The sequence below is a fragment of the Ochotona princeps genome, chromosome 18, assembly GCF_030435755.1.
Source record: "Ochotona princeps isolate mOchPri1 chromosome 18, mOchPri1.hap1, whole genome shotgun sequence".
Classification (NCBI taxonomy): Eukaryota; Metazoa; Chordata; class Mammalia; order Lagomorpha; family Ochotonidae; genus Ochotona; species Ochotona princeps.
This window is the reverse complement of record NC_080849.1, coordinates 40,113,343-40,130,414: the sequence shown is the minus strand read 5'-3', so window position 1 is coordinate 40,130,414 and position 17,072 is coordinate 40,113,343.

Below are 17,072 nucleotides of genomic sequence, written 5' to 3'. Positions count from 1 at the left end.
GTTGAACATGATGAGATCTTTTCAGTTTCTTTTCTGTCCTTGCCACAGACCCACCGAGTTGACTGGCTCCGGGAAGGTGAAACAATCTCCAATCATGGGCTTGTCAGCCACCACATGTGTGACAATTGGTCCTGGATGTTTGGAAAACTAACACCAGCAGTCCTTGGGAGACTGTACGGAAGATAATAATTTCACACATGGCTCACCTGTTACCTTGTGAAACATAATTTCTCCCCTTGACTGTTTCTCCCAAGTTGCTTTATTCCTTTTTAGCTTCAAACTTTCGTTGCTTCTAAGTGAATGAAGATGTAATTCCAAATGAATTGGCTCCATTGGCAGGAAAAGACCTTCATGCACCATTGGATGATGTTGGTTTTACGTAACCATCATCAGACACTTTAGAATGACAACCAGTGGATTTCAGTTTTATCTGGTTCACAGACTTAATGCACTTCATTGGTACTCCCTGTCACAGAGAAAGGGTCTGACATTATTGTGAGTGCTATTGTAAAAAATAATAAAACCATTGAAGATGAAATCATTTGTTCTTTGCAGAATTGATACAACTTAAAATTTATAAACTTTGGCGGTGGTGATAAGGGTGGGTAGGGAGGTGGCTGACCTGGTACCATTGCCATCTCTGAAGCAATGCACTCCAGGGAAGGGCAGAGAAGTTTGGAAGGAGGTATTCACCTATAAGCAGGCTCTAGTCAATGGTTGGGTATCAGTAGGACTCAAATGGGATAACTATAGCACATGGAAAGGCCAGCAGTGGCGACTAGAAAAACCTCCACAGATTCTATCTCTCTTCCTCCTTTCCTTCTTTCCTTCCTTCCCTTTCTTTGTTTCTGTCTCTCTCTCTTCTCTTTTCTTTTCTTCTTTCATAGTTTTATTTTATCAACATCCAACATCACAGAAAGATGGAATAGTATGAGTCCTTATGTTCATATATCTAGCTTCAACATCAACATCTAACCATTTTAAAGAAGACAGAGACAAAGACATTCAGTCTGCTGGTTCACTCCTCAAGTGGCTGCAACAGCTGAGCTGAGCCAATCCAAAACCAGGAACCAGGAGCTCTTCCAGGTCTCCCACGCAGGTGCAGGGTCCTAAGGCTTTGGGCAATCCTTGATTGCTTTTTCAGGCCACAAACAGGGAGCAGGATGGCAAGTGGAGCATCTGAAACATGAACCATCACCCATATGGGATCCCAGCATGTACACTATGCCATCCATGCCAGGCCAATAGCCAAAAAATTTAAAAGTATCTCCTTTCAATCTTGTGGTTTTATTGATGCTAGTTTAAAACACACCCCAGAACTATGCCATTTCATCTGTAAGCATTATTGTGAATGGTTTTTTTATACTAACAAAACTAATATAGTTTATTATAAAGAATTTAGAAAAGTTTTATAAGGGGGAAATTAAAGTTGGCCACACTGCTACAAAATAAATCCCTATTAATTTTTAATATTTTTTCTGTTTAAATCTTTAAATTATGCATATGTGTGAAATATATCTGTACATACTTCATATTTCATATCTGTCCATTTCTATAGTGATAGATTGGAAGGGCCTCTACAGAAAACCCAAATCAAAGTTGTTTCACAATGGAATAAAATGTTCTTGCCTTGTGTGTTTGTGGCAAGGTGCGATGCGGGGTAGGGTCTGCCCAGGTCATAGCTTCTCAGCCTTGTGTGTTTGTAGCAAGGTGCGATGCGGGTAGGGTCTGCCCAGGTCATAGCTTCTCAGCCTTGTGTGTTTGTGGCAAGGTGCGATGTGGGTAGGGTCTGCCCAGGTCATAGCTGCTCAGCCTTGTGTGTTTCCAAGCCTGGCTGCAAGGTTTACATGGATTCCTGGGCTTTGAGAGGACAGAGGAAGGTATTTCTGTTTCTCACTTCTGCTGGGTTCTTCCTCTCTCCTCTGCAACTTGACCTACATCCTACATAACTCCTCTGTGTGTCTTGCCGACTGCACTATAGGTTTAGGGACTATGGTAAACAGGCAACACTTACATTGTAAAAACACAAATAGAAGTATCAGACATGTCTGTGAAGCAGTATTTCCCAAATGGAGGATGATTTTGCAGCCCAAGGGCCAGTTGGCAATGAGGAGAGACAAGTCTGATTGTCATAAGTGCTATTGTTATCTGAGTGATGTCCCCCCTTTTGAAGCATCCTTGAAAGCACAGGGGGAGCCCCCAGCAATCGGTTACTAAGCCACAAAGGTCAGTATGTCTTTACTGAGAAGCCCTGCTTTACGCTATCTGGAGGGAAACGGCGACACTCAATGATGTCTGACAATTCCTTTTGATTCTTTTCTGTTCCCTCTTCATTGCCTTCTTCACCCCCAATTCCCATTTATTTCCAACACAGAGTATGTGAGTGATTCCCTTGTTTCCTCATCCCCCTGTAGATTATGCTGTCAGGCTCACACCTCCATCTCTATGAGGTTTAATGAGACACCTTCCTAAGCCAATGTGAGTGTAAGACACTCGAAGAACTGCTTTGCCACTTGTTGAGATAATTGTCGCTTTCAGCTTGTTACATATCCATATCCAAGTTTCACTTGAGATAACTCAGTGGCTAGTCTTCTGCCACGTGATGTTTTCATTTAATAAAGCTTCATGGATATTTTTCCCATGGCTCACCTGATTCGGGGCTGTTTGCCAAACATTTCTGGTTTTCCCATTTGTAGGCCCATTGTAAGGTTGCATATGTCCTTGTGATGTGTAGGACCATATGCTTAGCTGAGAGGGCAGTGGTTTCCAGGCCAGAGTATGAAATTATTAATTTTATATCACACAGTGCTATCTAGATCCACATGGAGAGCAATGAACAGTGGTGGGGAAGTAGCTTACTGTGGGTTTGGTTGCCTGAGAGATCATGTTGGGGCTATGTACCAAGAATGTAGAATTTTGTTATATCGACCATTGAAACTTTGAGTTTTTCATTTCTGTAGTGTAACTCAGCATGTCCTGATTGATATACTAAAGATTCATTTATCACATACATGTAGAGGTCTTTTCCTCATTACTAGATAACAGTCCACAGTTAAGGAAGTCCAACCTAATTGATTCTGTGCCAGTAATTGCCATTCTAGTCCTTGAAATAGTTGGGTTAGCTTAGAGGTGGGTATATAACGCTCCTCTGAGTTATAATGAAATCTCTTCTGGAACCTTGGCTCCTAAATAAGAGACTTCAAGGGCCAGTTCTTGAGGCCCCTGGACATAGCTGTATTAGGATGCAGGGCCTAGAACACTGTGGTCACCTTAAGACAGTAAAGAAGACACATGAAGGCAGACAGGGTCCGTTGAGGATGGACAAGCAGAATGAGGCAAATAACTTGCCCTTGGATGACTTGATTGAGGTTGTAATCAATATATCCTGCAGCTTCTCCTACCTGATTTTGTTTGATATTGCCTGATTTGTTTGATAACATTTGCTTCAGTCAATGTTTTTATATTACTTGAAACTGAGCCCATTCTAATCCATATATCATGTTGATTTCTGTGATGTTATTTTAATTATAACACATGTCTAGACTGTAATTTAATTAATCTCCTATGACTCAACATTCAGGTAATTTTTGATTTTCAGCCACTGACTATAATAAAGAGAATTCCTTTAGGAAAAAAATGCCTAACAGTAGTAGGCATTTCCCTGTTTCCTAACCAGAGGACCTGTATGTCTTTAAAGTAGATCTGCATTCCTGCCTTATTCATTCAACCATTCATTTATATTTATCAAGTAACTGCTATGGTGAGGGCTACAGATAGAATGGTGATTTGGTGGCCCTAAAAATGGGTAATTTAGTAGTGGTGAAATTTTAGTTTTTGTGTAGCTTCTAACAACTTGTACTCCTTTGCTTTAGAAAAAAGTAACCAACAGTGCTTTAGTTATAAAAATATGAAATGAATTCTCACGTGGTTTCTAGAAGAAAAGACGATAGCAGATGTACTGGAATAAGAGATAAAGTGTTTGTGTTAGTATATACACATTCATTTCAGCACACACACGTGTTGCTCTGAACTTTGTGGCTCCTTAGGGAAATGTAGCTTTCCAAATATTAATTTAAATGATCTATCCTTTAAGTTATTCCTTATCTGAGGTTATGTGGTCTCATCTCTTATCACCGAGGAAAAGCTGGGGAGGATGTCGATAAGAGCCATGCATCTTGCCTGAGTGTATGGGCAGAGGAAAAACACTGAAAGTAAGACCTAATTCCTGAGGGACTGGGGGTTTTAAAAACATATCTCCATGCTAAGGAACTGCTGGCCCAGCAGCCACAACTGTGGTGGTACAAGTGTCACCTAGTTGCTGGAGCAGGAAGGGTGGGGAGCATGCCCAGCTCTGCATCCTGTGAGCTGTGGGATGTTGGCTAAGTCACCACACCACTCTAATCTCCAGTGTCCTCATTAACCAAATGTGGAGTTGAAAATGAAGTGATGTACTTCACTGGATTATTTTGGGAGATGGGATCATGATACATGTAAAAGAACAGGAGCATGTCAAGCTTTGCTTTTTGTTCATTCTTAGAGATTGAAAATACTTGGAAGTTAAATTTTGTCTACATCTGTTTAATAAGTAGCATGTTTTTATTTTTGTAAGACAATATTGTGTAATCGTTGTTGACAAGTGGGATTGTTTGCCCAATGTGTCTCCCTGGCGTTGGCCTCCACTTTACTTTGACTTAAAGTGCCACGGAGACATTGTATGTATTTCATTATATGCAGTAAGTCTGTCAGCATCATCCTTTCACAGTGGTGAATTTCTAAGGATTTTTTTTGTGGGAAATAGTTTTTTAAAAATTATTTATTTTTTTATTGGAATGTCATATATACAGAGAGGAGGAGAGACAGCGAGGAAGATCTTCTGTCCAATGGTTCACTCCCCAAGTGGCCACAGTGACTGGAGCTAAGTCAGTCCAAAGCCAGGGGCCAGGAGCTTCTTCCACGTCTCTCATACAGGTGCAGGGTCCCAAGGCTTTGGGCCATCCTAGACTGCTTTCCCAGGCCAGAAGCAGGGAGCTGGATGGGAAATGGGGCCACAGCGCCCATATGGGATCCCAGCACGTTCAAGGCAAGGACTTTAGCTGCTAGGCTGCCGCTCTAGCCCCCAGGAAATCTTTTACAATGAGATTGTATAAATTATTAGGATATATTTTATCCTAACAATTTGAGGATTTCTTTCACAAATATTCACTTATGTGTCCACCTAGAATCCATTTTGATACAAGGTGAAAGAGTTGTATATCTATGTCATATTATAAAACAAGAGAGATATACCATTACATTATAAAATAGGTATCTTAGCAAGTGGTGCTCACTGCTTTTTACTTAATAGCCAAGCCATTTATCACTGGTTTGGGCAGCAAATTTTTCCATCTGCTACAGTTTTTTCCAACTGCCATATACATTGAAGAATGTTTCTGGATGCACTGTATATTTAGAATTGTTTGTCTTTTGCTTAATTTAAACAACATGCTTCAGTGATCTTTGTAGACGTTTTGCAAGTGAGGATACCAATCTTTCTTTTTAAGGACCAATAGGCCTTCTGCATTGTTCACTGTTTCTGAACATCATTAGAATCTTACTTTCATGTTTCATATGCCCATGCAGAAGAGTCCCCATCATCCCAATACACGACGGGAACAAACAACAGAGGCCAGAACCAAGGAGCAGGATCTCTGAATTCTAAGGAAATGAGATTTGAGTTCAGAAAAGATACCAAGGATTCTGCCCAAAATGTTCTCTGGCTTCACTGAAAGAGAGGGATAGAACAGGGCCTCTCATCTGCAGTTCTCAAGTGCCTGCAATAGCCAATTCGGGTCAGGCCAAAGTCAGAATCTCCATGCTCAAACCAGGTCTTCAATGGGTGGTAGGAAGACAAACACCTGCCTTGTCACTGCCTGCCTCCCAGGGTCTGCCTCATCAGTCAGCTGGAGTTGAGGGCAAAACCAGGACTTAGGCACTCTGTTTTGGAATATGGGGCACCCCCACTGCATCATCACCACAACACCCACAGTCAGCCCTGAGCTTTCTTAGTTATGCAGTCACAGGCACTTGAGGTTTTCTAGGCCTTTGCTAGTGAGTACTTCAATAACTCCAGCCTCCTAATGTTTTCTTCTTGACATTTTAGCATGCTAGAATTATCCAGCATCCCTGAAATCATACATCTCTTGATGAAGGGTGAGCATGCCATGACTTTATCCAGACCCTTCCCCAGAATTCTTTGGCAGCCTGGTAGGCAGGCAGAGGATAGGCAGGGAAAATCAACCCTACTCATTTTCACTCCACAACACAGCTTCTTTTCCTCTATTTCAAAAATTGCTCTCAGCACCAACCTGGCACCTAACAGGTATTCACCAAGCTTCTTTCAACATCACAACTTCCCAGATTTCGAACAAATGGATCTGGTGTGGCCTATTAACTTTTTTCAAAAGAAAACTAGTGGGACTGCGCGTGAACATGATGAGTCAAAAGAAGAACAAACTGTTCCAATAAGTTCTAGTTCTAGGTCCAACAGGGGATCTGGGGTTGCAATCACCCAATCTCTGCTGGTGTAGCTAACCTGAGTTTTCTTAAAGAGTCAAGAAATGGGATTTTATCTTGACTCTGAAATCTGCATGCTCTGAAACCAGCTGTTGCCCATTAGACCAGGAACAAAGTTAGAATGTTTCATAAAGTTCTTGGAAAAATGGAATCTAAAGACAAATTTACTTGGATATATAGGACCTTTTTAAGTCCATACATCCAAGGAGTGTTCTCTTTAGATGAGTGAACAGGCCAGGCCCAGAATCAGCTGATCTTAGACTAGGCCACCCCTCTGTCCAGCCCAGTGTGCTGCTTTGCTTGTTTTCCTGGTTGTTGGTTTTGTTTGCAGAGGAAATCTTGGAGTACTCAGCCTGTGGGAGAGGATGCTCACATGGGTTCTTACAACCTGCTTGTTCTGTATGAAGGAAGGACAGGTGCACATGGCTTTTCTTTCTGAACCATGTAAAGCAAGGCACAAAGGGTTTCCTGGGAATTCATGTGTCTGTTTGTCAACAACCTCTGGGGTGACTGCACCGCCCCCCTCTCTCTGTTAGGGACTTGAAATCTCAGCTATGTCTCCTCTTAGTCTAAAGAACTGTCAGGCTTCAACTTGGGAAGGTCAATTCCATCCCATCCACAGCTCTACAACAGCTCAAGAAGAAAGGAGTCCCAGCTCTGTTTGCAACAAATTCAGTTTGGACCTCAGCGAGGTGGCTGTTGTGGCTAGATTGCCCACTCCCTCTCCCAGGTCAAAGTCATAGCTGAACATGATAGAGCAGACACAGGGTTTGGCCTCATGGCCTTGGAGGTAAGTCAGGAATAAGTGTCAAAGAGCTTTTGACAGTTCACTAAGAGGGATTCCATTCACCACCAACGAAAACCTCAGTTCACTTGCCCTGGGCTGTGCCAGGCCTCAGACCTCACCTGGTTTCAACCCCTTTCCATGGTGTGACACAGGCAGTTGTTTTATACATTGATTTTTAAGAGAAACAGAGGCTCAGTGAGGTGAAGTGCTTTGTGCAGGCTGTGGGCAGAGCAAGCTGGGACTGTGTCACACATGTGGCAGGTGGTCTATAAGGACTTCCTAGTAATGCAATTTCTGTTGAAGGGACAAGAAGACAGGTGAATTTGTGCTGTGATTCCCTTGTGTGCTGCAGCAGCAAAGGAGCAAGTTGTAGCGCCAGTTCCTGGTTCCAAGTAAGCACTGTTCCTATTTGAGTTCACACTTTTCTCCCCCTGCCTTCCATTCTTGTTTCTTCCCCCCCAGGAGCAGCACTTGATGTACCATAGAACACGTTCTTTGGTGTACACACATCCTTGATGATAGACCTGGGCCTGCTTTTCCAAGGTGTGCTCTCAGCCGAGTGCATAACATTGTGCTGGACTGTTCACTCTAGTCCCACTTTTTACCCGGTGATTTATGTGCTCTATGCCTTGATTTACGTGCATCGGCTTCATTGCTTGATGGTCACGTCCTGGGCCATCACATCCCTACCCATCCTCCCATCTGCATTACCTCTGCCTCTTGGCTACACAGATGGCATGGAGCTGGGTTGCCTTGAATCTGCGAGTTTCTGGGGGGCTGATTTCTGTCATTGTACTTTCCGTGGCAACTTGGAGCAGGAAAGCCGGAGCCGTGCCGCTGGAGATGGTGTAATGTTTATTTCAGACTCAACCAATAGGAACCTGAGGGCATCCCCCATGAAAGGGACTGCTCTACAAAGAAAGCCATTAACATGAATGTAAATCACAGTAGCTTCAGGGACAGTTTAATAACAATCTGACTTTTTATTGGGTGAGCGGGAGATGGACCAGCTTGCTCCTTGCAGTGTCTCCTGGATCTTTCGCAGAGCGAGATTCTATCGGAGCCGCTATCGAGGTTACTGAGGGCAGAGGGCTGCTTGGGGAGTAATGGTCATAAATCCAATTAGGAACTCACTTTCTCTTTTGCTGCAGGCTCCATTTTCCCCCAGCATGTAGAAGATAATGCACATTGACCATGCTCTGAAACAGTCAAGCCCAAGGGCTCTGTGGTATCACACGTCTCCTAGACGCAAAGGCTGCTTGACTGAACTGTGCATATCAAACTGGTGGGGGCTGGGGCAAACTTCCCAGGAGAGGAGTGGGCAGGTTGGGGAGTGAGGGAGGGCAGCACTCTATCTTCTGCCCTTGTGTGCTTGCTTCAAACAAAAATGTATTCCCATATCACTTAGCACAATAAAGAAAAACAAAAGTATTTATGGATCTCAGGGGAAAGTTTAGTAAGCTTAGAACTTGGAGAAATCCCCTCCCCCGCTTTTTTACAGACACTTGAAGGTTCCGTGATGTTGCTCACAGAGCAGGAAGGGGATTAGTGCTTCTCTCTCTGGATTCTGCAGGCCTCCTGCCTCCTGCCTCCTGCCTCCTCCTCCGCCCCAGCCCAGCCCAGCCCCTTGTCTTCTGGGTCTTTGCTGGAGTGACTGACAGCAGTGCCACCAGGGGTTCTCCTACCCACAGGGACTGAGCCAAATCAGCAGCTTCTTTGATTCCAAACTCAGGCTTGTTTGTGAATGTGTGTGCTTAAGAAAACAAACATTTCTTTCATGACTCATCTTTAGGATCCAGGGTAAGAAACAGAGCTGGCTGCACAGGAAAGCAAACTTACACTAGCTTAATTTTGATTTTCACAAAACTGCCTGCTGGCTTTGCTTTGATTTCCTCTGAAATGAAAAGGACTCATGTTAGCAACAGCGTCTCTGGAATCAGAGAAGTTCTTAAGGGTTCTTCTCTTCCCTTAGTACTTCGGCACTCACCACAGAGATGTTTCTTCTCAGTGGGCAATTTGTGTTTTTAAAATTATTCTTGTAATTGAAATAGAAGTATGAATGAGGAAATCACACTGTCGCAAAGCTTGTGGAAGGAAACATGAGCAGCAAGGGCTTGCATCCCAGCCCTGTCATTCATTCACGGGTCATCTCAAGTGGGTCTTTAACCTCCCTGCGCTTTAGATTCACTATCTGTAAATGGGGTGAATGCTACTGACTTCATATGGTCTCTCATGTTATGGAATTCATATGACTATTATGAGAATTAGAGACAGCATTGTATAGAGATCTTTCACTATAGTGGGTGGCTGGTAGTAAGTGTGTGTGTGCATGTGTTTTAGTGAGGAAAATTGGAATTCATACATAGTTTTTTCATAGTCTGTGCTGCATGAACTTTTGGAACACCACTTGCATGCGCATATTCCAATATACTCATCTCTCTAAGCTGGAACACCTTTTATTTGTTTGTTTTTAATCTTTAATTAAGTCCTAGCTGCACCCTCCTGACCCCACAAAACCAGACCTGCCAACCTCAGCCATCTGCTGCTTCACCATCTCTTAAACTCCTCCAACATTTTCCTTACTGTTGACCTGATATTTAGTGCTGTTATACATTGTTAATCTTTCTCTCTCTCTCTCTCTTTCTCTCTCTCTCTCTCTCTCTCTCTCTCTCTCTCTCTCTCACACACACACACACACACACACACACAGTCACCCCTCTCATATCTTCCCTCACTGGTCAAGGCTTATACCTCATCAATGTTTGTACCCAGGACATGCTCCATACACAGTGCAGAATTGCAAAAATGTTAGAACCTCACAGTGAGTTGTAGCATCCAACATCATTTATAACCCCACCTGATCTGCACATCAGTCTCTATAACCCCACCTGTCGGTGCGCATCAGTCTTCCTCGGAACTGAAGTCAATCTCTTAAAGGAAATTTGTGCACACCCAGCGTTGACTGGCATAAGGCAACATTCATGTGAAATACAAAACAGATATATAGGTGAACAAGCATTTCTATTACTGAATAAAAGGACTCCCAGTGTTCCTATTGTTGTCTATATCTACAATTCCATGATGCACTTAAGTAGCAAAATGCTAAATTGTAACTGTTACTAAAGGACCATACTACTGTAACAATATGGGGAGGGATGATGGAGGGGAAAATGAGAAGGGAGAAAGCGGAGGGCAAAGGGGAATCCCTATACTTACAAAAAGAAACTACCCAAATACATGAAAACAACACAGGGTGGCTGTATTAAAAACATTTTAAAAATATTAGTTGAGTATATTTAAGTATAAAACAAAGTATGAATTCCTTTTGTGTACCTCTAATAAATCATAAAAGCTAACTATAAAACTAAAATTAAAAGCCCTAAAACTAAAATTGTGTATATGTAATTAAATGCAAGCAAATCAATATATTCACATTAAAATTAATTTAATGTGAAAGATGTCACTGACTTGCTTAAACCACATCATGGTTGAGAATATGAATATGGCCCTGAGTACTATAATATGTTGTTAGGTAAAATAAAGTCTGTAAGTATTCAGAAAGATGCAATATTGTTTTGAATATTTTCCACGTGCATCCACAGATGCAGAGCCCATGGATATGAAGATAAATGCTTAAACTCTATTGCATTATACTTTCCAAATGAAGCCTTAATGCAGAAGTCCATTATCACTCTGAACAGTGAGCTTCAGTGCAAGCTCTCAGAAACAGCAGAGAAAGGAGTAGCCAGTGTGGCAGATGAATCCATGTTTAATCTGCAAAAACCAAGTTCTTGCAGAACTGGAGTTCAGATTATTCCTTTGACTTACTGAGTCGGGGCTTCCAATATTCAGCATTTGCTCATCCAACTTGGAAAATATACAGGCTGCTTGATTCTTTCTGCTTGCCAACGCAGATATACTGGGATTCTTTCTTGTCCAGTTGCCTGGTCACAAGAATATTTGAACTAGAGAACAAATAGACATTTTGCCTTAGTCCATATGACCTGTTGCAACAAAAACACCATGAGCTGAATAGTTTTCAAATGACAGAAATTTATTCCTCGCAATTCGAGAGGCTAGGAAGTTCAAGATCAAGGAGCAAGTAGAACTGGGGACTGGTTCACAGATGGCTTTTTCTCACTGTGCACTTGCCTGATGGAAGAGGCACAGGAAGTCTCATTCACAAGGGCACTTATCCAGCCCATGAGGTCTCCATCCTCATTACCTCTCAGAGGCCTGTCTCCAAACACCATTAAATTGAGGATTAGGATATGAAAATCTGGGAATGCAAATATCCAGTCATTTGCAGCTTAGTCTTACCTTCCCACTGCTCTTGCTCAAATTCAACAACATTATACATGTTTCTTCAAAAACCCAATAGGGTGATTATTACACTATTGCGCAATAAAAAAGTAACACCTGTTGTTGTTTACAGCTATGCTGCATATGTCAAAGGGAATTTATCTTTATTTAATTTTGGTAAGTGTAACTAGTGTTTTATCTTTCTGTTTCTGAAATAAAGAGAAAACTTAAGGCTGAGAAGAAATCTTATATATTTCAGACCGATAAAGAGCAAACTACCCATTTTCTGACAATATTGTAAAAGATAGTGGTTTTCTTGGACTTATCAGTCATCTGCTTCACGCCCCGCGTTGGACCCACGGGAGGTCTCTAGCTTTAGGGTGCCTCTAGCTTACGCACATGTGTTGGAGTACTGCACAGCTCCACGAGCAACTGCCCTCTTACGTTTTACTCTTCTTTTCATCTTAGAAACAACTTGGTTGGGCAACGCGTGAGTGTCGTTACCCTCACATACTCAGGGCTATTAGGCCATGGGAGGCAAGATCTAAGGTCACACAGTTAATTAGTGGCTGAGCGAAATCTACAATCCTGTCTATAGCTTGTCCCACTAGTCCACGTTGTCTCTCTGAGCAATGCAAAAACAGTATTCTGGGAGGTTTTTAGGTTTATTTCTCAAGTTGATCTGGCTCCACTACGAGTACAAAAAAACACCTGATTTGCAACCAGAGCCTGGAGTAGCCCCAGCTACCCAAGCTAATGATTTCATTAGCAGCTGCTGAAAACCTTCAATGGGAAGACATGGAATTCCTGCAGGAAATGACTCCAGGCAGCTCTGAGTAAGTGAGGAAATTAAATGACTAACTTCAATGTTTCCTGGTTTTTGTCTTTCTTAATTAACAATTTATTTTGGTAAAGGAAAAACTGAACAACTTTCTAATGGTCAACATATAAAGCTTAATACATATAGCTAATGAAAACACGACCTGCATGTCTGCTTTCATTGAGAGAAAAGCAAAATAGCTTTCTGAATAATTTTCTCCTTCAGTGACTGTATTTATTAAACAGGTCTTTAAAAAAACAATTATAGCCTATGTATGTGGGAAATATCAATTTCCTTCTTCTAGTTCCCAAAGGTGCACTTAAGAAAAATGTGCTGATTATCACCAGGGTTCATATTTTTGTGGTAATGCTGTTACTGAGCAGCCACAATAACTGCAGTTTGGTGTTGACAGAGCTATTGCAGTCAGAATATATTATTGATTTCTCTTGTTTTATTAAAACAGTAATGGGTCTAACTGCCTGTCATTACATATTTTATGTGACACCCACTTTGCCTTCCCGCATTTATTCTATAATATTTACTGACTTTTTACTATGGCTAGGAGTCTCCCAGGTGCTGCAGATCCTCAGTAAATTAAGAAAAAATATTCTTACTCTCACGGAATTGGGATTGTAACTGAGAGACAGATGATTCATCGAAAGGGAATAAAATGTGTCAGGTAGTTGTAATTGCTCTGAAATAGAACAAGGTGAGATTGAAATGTTGGTGTGGCTCTGCATTAGATGGTGTGGTCATGAAACCAGGAAAGTCCTGATTTAGTCTTTTTGTAAGAATTTAATGACTTCATACTTATTAATTTACCACAGTCAAGTATTATTGTGGGATTCAGCTCATTCTTGGCCTCTACAGATCTTCAGGATAGACTTGAATTTTAAGTAACAGGTACCAAGGTCAAGAAAGCTGGTTTTATATTTGTATATTTTCACTGTATACTTTGAGCTTTAAAATTTTTTTTTTCTTTTAATTGGAAAGGCAATCAGATTCACATATAGAAGGAGAGGTAGAGAGAAAGATCTTCTGTCCACTGGTTCACTCCCCCAAGTGTTTGCAACAGTGGGAGCTAAACCGATTCAAAGCCAGGAGCTTCTGAGTCTCCCACGCATGTGCAGAATCCCACGGCTTTGGGACATGCCCTCTGCTTTCTCAGACACAGGCAGAGGGCTTGTAGAAGTGGAGCAGCTGGGACATGGATTGGTGTCCATATGGGACCATGGCATTTGCAAAGTGAACATTTAGCCATTCAATCATCATGCTGGGCCCTATTTCGTTTTCTTTACAAAAAAGACATTTCTTAGGAATAGAAGGATGAGGCAGGATTAGTTAACTGTATTTCAGGACTAGTTAACTGCATTACAAAGCAAACTTGTATTATAAGTTAAGTGCGAGGTACTAGTTGTATAGTTGAATAGACAAACTCCCTTTGATAGCCACAGCATAGCTGTTAACAATAACAACTGCAGGTGCTGTTTCATTGTTGAGCAATGTAATTTGCCGAGTATGAAACTTCCTTGTTACTTCTGTCTCACGACAGTCCTACACATTGTTTCTTGTCTTGTTGGTAAGGAGGTTGGGACTCAGATATGTTAAACACTTTCGCTATGATCCCAGGACTAGTAATAACTTGGCTGGAGTCTAACATCACTCTATCAGCCTCGCATGTTAGGAAAATTAATGGAGATTAGATCACCTAACTTCACATTTTGTATAGGAAGATGCAAGTTAAAGCCACAACTGGATACTTATGTGCATTCTTAAGTATGATTGAAATGAAAAGATGAAGGAATTTAAATTTTTTTGTAATGTAATCTCTATTAAGTATTGATGAAATGGTGGAACTTCACAATTTCAGGCACTATGACATCAGCATAACCATTCATAAGTCTGACAATGTGGAAGATATTGACTGTTAACTAGACTAAATCCTAGCGACTTAAACACACACACACACACACACACTTTATTTCTGGGACCAGTGTGGTGGCTCAATTGGTTAAACCTCCACTTATAAGCACCCAGATCCCAAATGGGCCCTGGTTTGTGTCCTGGCTTCTCCATTTCCAATCCAGCCCCCTGCTTGTGGCCTGGGAAAGCAGTCAAGGATTACCCAAAGCCTTGGCACCCTCTCACCCACATGGGAGTCCTGGGAGAAGATCCTGGCTCTTGGCTTCAGATTGACTCAGCTCTGGCCATTGTAAATTTGGGGAGTGAACCAGTGGATAGAAGATCTCTTTCACCTTCTCTCTGAAAATCTGCTTTACTAATAAAAATAAATTTAAAGAAACCACTCTTTTTATTTTGTACAAGTGTGTGAGTCAGGTGAGCAGCCCTGCTTATCTGGACCAAGCTCGGTTAATCTTCTCTCAACTTGTAGAGGTGCCAGAGGATAGGGATGGCTGGGGCCTGGCCTATAGGACAAGCTTTGCCTAGGATGATTCTGCTCTGCTCATGTCTCTCATATCCATTACATAACCTTGATAAGCAAGCCCAGAGAAACAGAGCACCAACAGAGGCAAGCTCATTCATGAGCTCCATTTATATTAAGTTTACTACTGTCTATTGGCTGAAGCAAGTCTCCTGACCAAACTCAGGGCCAGTGTGGGAGGGCATTAAGATGGCAAAAGCACACAGAGGCATGAGACATTGCATTAGTTACATGAATGGATTCTAACACCCAATTATTTCGCCCAACAGAATAGCATACAGATGTTCACCATGAGACATAAGCAAAAATGCTTATGGAATTACTATTCACAATAACTTCAAGCTGAAACCAACCCAAATATATACTTTTAATAGTGCGGACAACACATTGCTCTGTATTCATATGGTCGAATATTGTGCACTGATGGGAATGAAGGAACCGTCACATTATACAGCCTGGTGAGTAGAGGATAGTGATGGGAAAGGGGCAGAAAAAGGATTCTGGTAAAAGTCATGCTCTTTTTCCTGATGGAGTACTGATTCTATGGTTGTGCTCATTTTGAAAATGTTTTTAAAATTTGTATTTACATTTTATATAGCTTTATTTTAAATGAAATTTACATCAAAGTAATCGACCAGCATACATCCTTTGTTGCAAAATTTTCTTTTTTAAAATTTGTGTTCTGTTTTCTTGTTGAGAAACCCTGGCAACTTCAATCTCATCTACTGTTTTAGTTGTGAAGTGGCTACATTTCAAAATGAAGGGACAAAGTAGGTGCATCATCAATATGTTCAATTATTCCCATTACTTAGTGATTTCTTCATGTCCGGGGAACACAGTAAACAGTTATGGAGGACTTAGAATATGATGGAGAACATAAAGATGAATAAAGGCTTTAAGGTTTCTCTGAAGAGCTCAGTGTGCGCCTGAGTCAGCTGACACTGTGCTAATCCCTGGGCTCTGCTTTGGGAAACTCTGAGCTAGTAGTTCTGGGGGAGGAGGAGCCTGGCACCCAACATTTTAGATTAAAATTAATGTTAGAGATCTTGTATGACATGTTGACAAAAATTAGAAGGAAAGAATGCTGCAGTGGCAAAGAAATCCATGCACTGAAAAAACTAAAATGGGGTTCAAGCTGTAATAGTGCTATAAAGAACATTATAATTGGATGGAGAAATTGCAATATCTTGAAGAAGTGGGCATGAGTTAACTTTGATCTCAAATCACGTAGGAAAAAGGTACAAATTCATTCAGTAAAATGTATTGAACTCTATACCCTATTCTTGGTGCTGGAGCTATACCAACCAAATCTCTGCCCAGTGAAGCTTATGTTTAATGAGAAAAGTCTCCCCTTTGGCAAACAGCAATGACTACAAACACAGTGTCAGGAAATGCACCAGGTCCTATGATTTGAATGCAGTTCGTCCCATCCAAGCTATTACTGGAGCTTAATATCCAAAGTCATAAGTTAGTGGTACTCAGAGAGTAGAAATTGAATCTTCCTATGATACTCACAAGGAAGGTCTTCCGGAAGTATTTAGAATTGTTGAAATCATTAGAGTGGAACCCTCATGACTGAGTCCTGCTGACTCTGTGAGAGGCAGAACCAATTCCAGACACATGCATGCATCCTGACTCTTGCCATGTGATGCTGTGTGCCACTTGGGGACTTGGCAAGCAGGTCATCACCAGCTGAGGCTCCTGGACCTTGCACACCTCAAAATCTTCTGTCCAAATAAATCTATGTTCTTTCTAATGTACCCCTCGTCTGGGTTTTCATGACAATGACACACAGCTGATTAGTACACCAGGAAAGGCAGCTAGACGGCATGTTGTTGCACTTTTATGTATTTTTTTTTTTGTCTTTTGAGTCAGCAATTTTTTTTCCCACTCCTTGGAGTTGATAACCAAGTTTCTTTATCCCCAGCTGATCTCAACATCTTTACTTATTTCTCTGTTCATGCTGATCTCTGGTTTTCCTCCAATTTCATGTCACTTTTCTTGTTTTTAGTAGTCTACAAATCAAAGTATGGTCAGTGGTGTATAATGATTATAAAATGGCTGCTATGCCCTCTGTTTAGTTCTATGATATGGAGTGGAACTTCTTCATACTCCTCTTCCAATAGTGCCACTACAACTTCAATGACTTGCCAACCCTTTCCACTGCA